We start from the raw sequence: 10,869 nt of genomic DNA, 5'->3' as shown, positions 1-10,869 counted from the left end.
TTTGCTTGCTGAAGATTTTAGATAGAATGACTAAATCAGGTTTTACTTCTTCCTATTCTTGGTGAAATATTTTCATCAGAAATGTAAGGTAAATTTTATAAAATACTTTCCCAATACCTATTGAGATGACAGTGGTGCCTTTCTCTCTAATCTTCAATTAAGTTATATCAATAGATTTTTGAATGCAGTGCCATTCATGAATTCCTATGGTCACATATTTTCATATGTTTACTAAATATTTTTGTTTCTTTTTTGTTGACGATTATTCATATTCTTTGTTTTTCTGTTATTTTTATATTTGTAATAACACTTTGTTTATAATGGAAATGAACATTTTGTCATTGTGTGTTGGCAAACATCCTCAATTCTTGTCCTTTTGATTTATGTGCTGTGTCTTTGCTTCTATATAATATATAAATATATATTTTCATGTGACAAATTACATATTAAATTATATATTTTATATAGCTTCTTTTCTTTCTACTTTCTTTTCTTTCCTTTTTTCCTCTTTGTTTTCAAAGGCTTCTTCAAAAAGGTTTGCTAGTTATCCCAAACCATTTACAAAGTACTCCATTTATGACCACTAATTTGAAATGTCATCTTTGCCATTTGCTAAATTCTCATACATATTATACATATTGGGATACATTTCCCAATGTACTATACTTAACACCAAACTCTCAATCCTATATTCTTTCATTGATATCTATACTTTTTAGCTGCCTACCTTTGACATGCTAGATTTCCCCCAGGTATTTCAGTTTTTAACTTCTAAGTGAACAATTAATCACTTTGTAAATTTCTCAATGACATTTTCATAGTTTAAAGCAAGAGAATTGTTACTTTTTGACTATTACATCTATAAAAATGAGACATTCTATTTTATATATTCAATGCTTTCTTTTGTTCCCTAATAGAGTTTTAAAGCTTAATCCATACAGTTTCTGAAACTTTCGTGTTGAGTGTATTCTTTGGAATTTAATTCTTGTGTCACTATTTTTTTTTCATTTTAATTTCTAACAGGTTACTTTTTCACATACAGGCAAATTATTATTTTTTAAATATTATCATTTAAACAAATCATGTCACCTACTACCTGTATTGTTTTCAATATATTTTTACTTGATATTTGTCTAGAATTTGTTTTTGATGGTTGGGAGAAATGGGAAAAATATACAGGACAACTTATTTTAGTATAAGATATGAAATTTAAATTTAGCCACCCTTGTTCTTACAATTTCTGAGCCATTGTTGCCCTGGGAATTTCTCCCTGAAGGGTTCTTCTCCTGGGTACACAGCTTTTTGCCATCCTGTTGGGTCTATATATTTTTCCCAGTCCCATTTTCTCTCATTTCCCTTTGTACCATTGGACTCTTACCAACTCTTCTGTAGATACTTTCCCCAAAATAAGAAATTCTTTATTTCCAACAAGTTATCTTCCTGTCATTTTTATACAAACCTAATCATGCCTTTGAAACTACATTTCCAAAACCAGTCTCTTCAAAACAAATCAAGTTGTTTTATTCAATGAAAGATTGTGAATTTTCTCTGAGAAATTCTGTCATATACTTTGAACTGGCAGTGGAATATTGGGGGGGTGCATCTGTTTTTCAGAATACTTTCAAATAACAGAGATGTATGCAAACCACTGTAAGGCCCAAGGGGAACTAACTAGCACAACTACCCATGATACTGGTCTCAATCCCACCAGGAACCAAGGCTTATACTGATATCATACCATTCTAGCACTTAAATTTTGAACGAAGAGGGGCACATGGTGCTCAGTCAGTTAAGCATCCAATTTTTTATTTCAGCTCAGGTCATGATCTCAGGGTTGTGAGATTAAGCTCCAGGCTGGGCACGGAGCCTGCTTAAGATTCTCTCTCCCTTTCCCTCTGCCCCACCCCATCCTTTGCCGGTGCTCTCAAAAAACAAAACATAATAAAACAAACAAACAAAAACCAGCAACAACCAAAAACAACTTAGTTCCTACAGAAAAACTGTCAAAGAAGACTTGATGCACCCAAAGACCTGCACCCATTCTTGAACTTATTGCTGTGTCCTATGTGGAATCCAAGTTAGTTATCCAAGCTGTGGGCAACGTGTCTAACACTGTATCACAGGGAGTGGGCAGGGTCATTTGGACTTAAACCATATAAAAAATAGGGGCACATTATTCAAAGCAGAGGAAGGGTGGTAGACTGACACAATCAACAAATGTGCACTATCATAGATGTGTTAGAGATTTAAAATAAGGCATATTATGGAGGGTCACTCCAGTGTATAAAAATTATTTTGGAGAATTCAAGTAAGTCACACTTTCATAAACTCATAATACCATTAATAATAAGCACTGCAGATATGAACTATCATCTATTCATTAAACAGATAGTTAAGAGTTATTTTTTGAGCACCTAATTTATGCCAGAAACTGTTTTAGCTATTGTGATTAGAGTCCTGAGCTAGCCATAAATGAATTCATCTTTCACAAAGCTTACAGTGTTTTAAAGTATATTAATATTGTTTTAGATGCAAACATTAGAAACCCAATTTGAACCAGTTCAAGAAAAGGAAACAAAGAGAGAGCGAGACCACAAATATTTCCTTCACTTTATATGTGATAGTTCAGGCACCTCCATTCTTTCTAATTCCAAAATTCCCAAAGAGCCTCTAGGACTATTAGTGAAATGATTACTATGGAACCAATTCTCCAAGGTGAGAAAGGGGCAAAAATTTGGGTCGTCACAGCTACTGCTGCAAACAAACAGATGGGAATAGGAAGAAGTTACCAGAAGAGGGTGTAAACACTACTATTCAATGGATGTCCACTACAATTTTTTGTGAAGCACTTTGTGATAAGGAAAATATAGGATCTTTAGAAGTACATAGTGCTGAAAAAGGTAAAAGAGCTCTTACTTTTTTAGGGAAAACTGAAGACCTCTCAGTCAAAGTAATGTTTCCATTAACTCTTAAAGAAATAAGTAGCCTATCCAGGTGTCTTAATTTGGGGTTAGCCTGCAGTGTCCCCATGGAATTTCTAATTGCAACTGAAATTTCATTGAAGCAAAATTATAAAACTTTTTCCTCTGGAATTAATTCTTCTCTAGTGCAATGCCTATCAGACTTTAATGAGTGTATAATCATCTGGGCTGTCTTGCTAAAATGCAGATTCTATTATCAAGGTTCTGGGGTGGGGATTCTGCATTTCCTTAAGCTGCTAGGTGATGCTGGTGCATAGGCTACACTTGAGTTACAAGGTCTAGGTATTTTGAGTAATTATTTACATTTTGGAGATTAATAGGCTACCTAATGCCTTAAACCATGAAGAACAATCACCATGTAATGGGTACTGGATGAATAAATTAAGTGACAACAGAATGAAGCATAATCAGACTTTTTAAAATCAAAAGTCAAGTATCTTAAGGCTTGGATATTGGATAATTGCAGTCAATGCTATGACATATAAAATAGTTTTTCTTTGACATCTGGGGGTACCCACTGTAAATAAAGCAATTTTTTCATACCATATTATTTTTAAATCTGATTTTATGCCATTTGATTCTTTGCAATTATGTTCAGTGTCTTCTAGTGGTCTTCTGAAGAAAAAATAAATATATATTTTTTATATCCTCCAGAGTTCACACAAACACCTCCTTACAATCTCCCTTCCTTTTCTTAGCTGATTTTCTGAGCATATGAAGCTAATTTGGTAGGACAGATTTAAATATACATTTACTTGCATTCAGAAGTCAATATCTAACAAATCATGAAAGAATATCATAATATCTTCTTATAAACTATGAAATCCCCTGTATAAAATAAGACTAGTAATTGAGAAATAGTAGTATTTGTTTTGACTAATAAATCAAAATTAATTTATAATTAATACTTAGTGTAGTAAGTCTGGTTCCCAAGAAGCAGAATACAAGGTGAATATTTGCATACAAGTTTTTTCTTAGAGAATGCTCCCAGAAAAAAAAAAAAAACACTGACAAGGAAGGAGAACTGAGCAGAGGGAGAAGATGAACTATGCACAATTACAAAAGAAGCCCTAGAAGAACACATGGGTAGCTCTGAAGCTGACCCTTAGAAATGCTCTGAATTAAAGCAAGGGGGTAGACTTTTATTTCCCTGCCCATTTTTTGAGGGCAATTTTCTGGGAAGAATTTAGCTGTGAACCATCAACTGCCAACACTCTTAAAAATTGTGGGAATGAGTGCCTCAGTCCTAAAAGAGGATCTGAGTGAGACACCCCATCATCCACTGTAGAACACATGTTGCACACACCCATTTCTTCCCTACTGCTCACTATAATCACCCCCTTATTCATACCTCTGTTGATCTAGGTTAGTTACCTGGTGGATAATCCATATACTCATTTCTGAGGGGTCTGAGCCCTATAACTGTCTCCTTTTCAGGCATGACTGCTACATTTGTTGATTATTGTCCAAAATAGCCAAGACAATACCCAAACGACTCCCCAGTGGATTGCCTGCATCCTACTTATTGCCTACATCCTATTTATTCCTGGTCCCATTTTATAACAACAGCCTTACTTCTCCAAGGTTATTTGCCCTGGCCAGGATAATGACTCCATCCCTTGCCTACTGGTTTCTTCGTAACCAGGTGGCAACTATAGCTTAAAGTTTATGAGATCCTTTCTACCACACTTTTGTACATAGCAGAGCAGCTCCTTCACTGAGATCTCTTGAAAGCGAGCCCTCAATACAAGGGTTTGTAAAAAAAACAATAAATAAATAAATAAATAAATAAATAAATAAATAAATAAATAAAAAGAAAAAAAATGAATGAGATCCTTTCTGTGTTCCCTAGTACAAAGAAAGATTCTCTCCCTGGAAACCTGTATGCATATACACATTAGAACCTAGAGCTGCAGTGGTGGAAAGTATATTTGTGCTCCACAATGAGACACTGCATTAAGTGGGACTACTCCTTCTTCTACTTCTTTGTTTCCTGTACCCATCTATTTAACATCTACAGGACACTATATTAATTTGTGGTGTATAATAATTAATTTAGTGAATTTACTGTGTCTTGGAAAATGTCACTGCATTCTTTCAGGGCATTATTTGCAAGCAAGGACCTTGGCTGTGCCTTCTAAGAATGTTCCATTACTCTGCCTCCCCAGAAACTTCTGATGGTTTTATATGTGATAAGATGAGTATAGCCAATGGTCATATACCCACAGTTGCTTGTCCTTTGCTGTAAAGAGGTCCATTGTTTCATGTGATGTAGGTAAGATCCCATACTAATGAATCAAACATTCTATAAGTCCTGGAATAGTGGTTTGGTTGAGGCATTATGGACAGGAAAGACAAGTCTATGCTATAGTAAATGAAGCTAGAATGTTGTCTCTTCCAGAGTGGAAGCAGTTGAATGTGATCAATTTTTTACAAGTGTTTCCTGATACCCCTTGGGAAATTGTACTAAGTTATGGCTTCAGCCTTGATCTTTTTCTAGCATGTTGAATATTTAGTACAGAAGTAGTTAAACCAGTCTTGCTGAGTGGAAACCCATTATGTTGAACCAATGCTTAACACTATGGCTAGTCTGTTCATGAGCCTGTTGTGTCAGAGTATAGTATGAGTGACTGATGGCAGGGGCAGACTGAGGTCTACTTAGCCAAGTCATCTGTGTATTTGATTATTGGGTTATTCTTCTATAGAGAATGCAATCTAGCAGGACCTAGGTTGTGGTACATGGTGCTTCCCATTTAGTGCCCAGTCCCAATAGTCCAACCACAGCCTACTACCCAGACATTCCTGCCTCTAATCTTTTGACCATTCTCCTTCCAGGTCCATGAACAGCCAACCAAGTGGGGACTGTAAGGCCATACATGTGAGCTGGATAGACATACTATTGTAACATTGGTGGATAACATGGGCAGTAGCTTTCATGTGTCCAGTTTTCCAAGTATAGTATTTCCCAAACTTAGGGCAGATATATTAAAACATTCTAAATTCCAGACTAATGAATATACTGATCCACAAGTCACATAGCATGAATGTCCAGAGATAATTTATAATTAATGACTTATATTGCATCACTCTTATAATGAATAAAAATATAGTATTGCATATTAGCTTTGATTTACATGGAAGATGCATTCAGTGAAGATGAATTCCCTTAATTCTTTTTAAAATAATGAAGAAAATTTATAGATATCTGTCAAGTAAATATAATAACAGCAAGATTTTAAAACATAACTTTCACTCATGTATATTTTCCTGAAGTTGTTTTTATTGGAGTTTGATTTTAGGACAAGTTGAAACTTTCAAATAGCACCATGTGGTCATCTATTAGACAGTGACACACAGTAGAGCAGTTTCAAAATGAAAAAGAAATGAAGCAATGCTAAAAAGTAAAGGCAAAATGGTTTCAATTTCCTAAATTTCTGAATTGACAGAAGACTGATTTAGTAACTATGCAACTGGGAAGCATCATATTCTAGACCAGAACCACAATAAAACCAAAATTCACATTTTCAGTAGAAGTGAAAGGTGTGCTATACGATAAATCTAATTCCTGAAAATACTACAGTAGAGGCTAATGGTCTACCAGAAGTCATTTTTCACTATTAAGACAGTGTTTTTAAAACAAATATTGATATTCATACCTAAAATGATAAACTAATTGTCAATTGTTAAATTAACATATAAGTGCATGTATCTGGGTGAAGAATGAGCAGTGGTGTTAGTAAAAGATTTTAATGATAGTCATCTAAAGTCTCTTTCTGTACATACCTGTGAATTACCTGTGAAAGTAAAAGGTGAAGTGTAACTTGGCTGAAAGAAAAAGAAATACCATCTAAGATACAATAAAATCATATGGAACAGGTCTGCTCACTGAAGCATAAGTGGATTAGTAATCCCTCCTGGCTATAGAATGAAAATTCTTATAATAAATGAACTAAACCCTTCTCAAGTATTATCTTTTAAAAATGTTCCTATGGAAAACATCAAACTTACAAATGTGGCAATAATGGTATAGTGAAACTCCATTTACCCACTATTCAGTGTCAGCAATATCAACTCCTAACCCATCTGGTTTTATCTATACCCAACTCATTTCCCCACACCCCTAATTATTTTGAAGTAAATGCCAAATATAACACCTTTCTATGGGTAAATATTTCAGTATGAATCTCTAAAACAGGACTATTTTTCTGACCACAGTAGACCACATTATACACAACTGAAATTTAATAAGTCCATATTATCAACAAATACCCAGTTTACATTTCCTGACTTTGATAACTTTTGTTTGTTTGTTAATGGAGATCCAAATAAGACCTGTAGATTGTAATTGATGGAGATAACTCTTAAATTTCTTGAATTAGAGGTTCACTTTCCTTTATGTGTTTTTCTTGCATTTTTTTATCGATGAAAACTTGTCACTAGTTTAAGATTTTGTTCTTTGTGTCATTATTTAAGTACTATTTAATACATTCTTCTCTCTACTGTAACTGGAAGTAGGGCTGGATAAGATTCTGTGTTTTGTGTGTTTGTTTGTTTTGCAGGAGTACTTCATAGTTGGTGTGTTCATTCTTATTAAGAGGTATATGTGTCTAGTATTTTATGGTGACTAACATAACATAATAAAATCTAAAAAAAAGGAGGTATGTGTGTCTAAAATTACTCTCTTTGTATACTGTCATCACAATCATTTCCTTCATCTACTGAATAGAAATTGTAAATGGGGGGGCACCTGGGTGGCTCAGTCGTTAAGCGTCTGCCTTCGGCTCAGGTCATGATCCCAGGGTCCTGGGATCGAGCCCCGCATCGGGCTCCCTGCTCCGCAGGAAGCCTGCTTCTCCCTCTCCCACTCCCCCTGTTTGTGTTCCCTCTCTCGCTGTCTCTCTCTCTGTCAAATAAATAAATAAAATCTTTAAAAAAAAAAAAAGAAATTGTAAATGGTAATGTTCTAATTCTATTATTCTGTCTTCATTTTTATCAGTATATTTTTATAAAGAGAAACTTCCTTTATCAGCCATTTAGTTAACTGCAATATAAATGGCATAGGAACAGTAAACACTTGATGCTTAGTTTTCAAAATAATGAATTAACTGCCTACCATCTTCCAAAATTGAGGATATTTTTAATAAAAGTGTCATAGGCATTTATGCATTTAAACATAATTGATGTCTTTTAATATATTGTGGTATTCTTTATTTAGACACTGAAATGACCCCATCTCTAATCAAAAACCTATCCACTTTGGCATGACACTGCTAGACTTTGAAAGATGCATTGCTTGATGGTATGACAATGTACTCCAGGCTCATCTAGTACATTTCCTGTTCAGACCTGAATCAGTTATTTCTTAAAGGAGGTCAAACACCTTTTTTGTGTGAAATTGTATTTACAGACCATAGATTGGATAATAAGAGTACTCACTGCAATGGAATCTGTCATTATTTCCTGGCCTCTTACGTAGGAAGAACTAGGACATGTAGATTATATTACTTGGGAAGCACATCATGAGTTCATACTGATACTTCTAATTCAAATTCAAGGTGATACTGTTTTTATTTAATTTCATTGATTTTACATCTATATCTCTTTTCCTCCAATATCATTATGTATTTCCTTTCCTCGCTTTTCTCATTATGTGATTTAAAGTAATATCACATCACATATCTGAAAGACAATCAATGAGCATCCTACTTTTCATATAATTTCCTTATTCTATCCCAATGTTTAATAGTTATACAATATGTATTGTTACTATGTATAGCCATTACACACAATGCTGCTTTTCTTATAATTCACCATTAATCTTAGATCTACAAGTAAATATATTCAGTATCAGCACTGGTCCTTATGTTGATGACTCTCCAGTCATTTAGATTGTCTGCAATCATAATCTAATAGATGCTTCAGGAATGATATTCTCAAATTTTTGCATGTTCATAAAAGAATGTCTGTAGCCTTTATATTTGAAGGTTAGTTGGGTTGAATTTACCATCTGTGACTCATATTTTCTTTTCTTGACTATATTAAATGATATTTATTTTTGTATAGCCAAAAAAAATGTTACTTTCAAAAGGTTTGATGATAGTCTAATTTTTTTCTTTGTAAATAATTCTTTTTGAGTTAATAGTGCTTAAACTACTTCCAGAAGTTGTAGACTTTCTGATAATCCCCTTGAAGCTACCTGAAAACCGGAGTTCTACAAACCTCCTACAAGTTCTCTTGCTTTCTCAAGAATAATCTGTTGCTCATTTCACCCAGATCCTGACAACAGTCCCTTCACGTCTTCTACACAAGTACCAAATGGGCCTTGTAGGTGTTGGGGCTTTATCCCCACTTGCTTAGATTTGGGGGTCACTTAGTTTTATTGTACACATTTACTGTGGGATTTTGGCTTTACTATGCTAGTTGTTTTACGTTTTTTTTAATGTGGAAATTCAGGAAGATTAAAACACTGCACAATCATCTCCCCCAAATCCAGGGGAAATATCAGAATCAATTTAAAATGTATCTAAATCTCAAAAAATACAGTAAATTCCCAAGTTATAGAAATAGAGCAAGAATTGACAAAGGAAAGGACTGAATTCACATTAGCAGCAATAGAATATTTACATATTTTAAAAAATGACAGCTTTGGTCCTATAAAATGATGACTATATGAGTCCATTATTTTGCATGTGCACACGCATACAAATATACACAATGTTGCTAAATAAGGAGCAATAGCACAAAAACAGTAAGTTTAAAAGACATGAATAAATAAATTAAATAGTTAAGTAAAATAAATGGTTACTGGAAATGAAAGACTAAAAGATTATATGGTCTTATAACAAAACCTGAGCTCCCAGAAATGATATGTTTAAAAGTTGTTAGGGTATTGTGAGATCTAATCCAGAACTCCACTTTATGCCTACGTGATTTTCTATTTTATTCAAGTATAGTTGACATACAATATAATATTAGTTTCAGACATACAGCATAGATTCAACATTTATATACATTACAAAACTAAGTGATTTTCTTAAATTCACCCAGTCAGTTATGAAATATGAAGTGGATCCTCATTCCCTGCTTTAGCATTATTGTATATTGCAATCAAATGAAATTAAAAATTTTCACTAATGATCCAGAGTAGTCAAAAGTGTCTTTATGCAACCATATTCCAAACAAATAGTAATGAAATGTTATAATAAATTTTGTAATTTTGTATGACAATGCAATACATTTCTGTCACTTTTTAAATTAATATCCCGCTGTTACTTTCTAATTTCTTTTTCCTTCTATGTTACTTTCAATTGCAAAATATTGGTGACCTAAATGGAAGTCAAAAAGAGTTGATGTGTTGATTGGCAAATGGTAGGTGCAGGACTAGGGAAAAAACAGACCACATGTATAAAAGGAAAATGGCAAAAAGGTACAACTTTTTTCTGGCCATCAAAACCTTCAAATGTTCACAACACTTTGCAGAACAGTTACATAAAGTTTATTTTCCTGATAAATTTACTTCCTGAAAACCAAAATCACTTTCTCAAAGTTAACATGCACTTTAGGATCAATCCCCCCATTTGAGATAATGGAAGATAGAACCTCAGGGTTAAAAATGACCTTAGAAATCAAGTTGTTTTTCAACCTTGGTCAGAGAAGGGCAGGGCAGGTCAGAGCATTGCAGGGCAGGGCAGGGATGTTTATAGATTAGGGACACCTGGGAATGCTTGGGATCCCACAAGGGCCCAGAAGCTACCACCAGCACAAAGACACGGAGCATCTCCCTCGTATTTCCTGCCTCTCCCAGCATCCTGGGTGTGGTGGGCAGAACACTGGCTACCAGAAGAGGGACTGAAGGACTTAGAAGTGTGGAAACATGAGGGCAGGATGT

Source organism: Eumetopias jubatus, unplaced genomic scaffold (assembly GCF_037043125.1).
Source record: "Eumetopias jubatus isolate StellerSeaLion01/CBP00866 unplaced genomic scaffold, mEumJub1_p1.0 scaffold_14, whole genome shotgun sequence".
Classification (NCBI taxonomy): domain Eukaryota; kingdom Metazoa; phylum Chordata; class Mammalia; order Carnivora; family Otariidae; genus Eumetopias; species Eumetopias jubatus.
Note: the sequence above shows the minus strand (reverse complement) of the source record.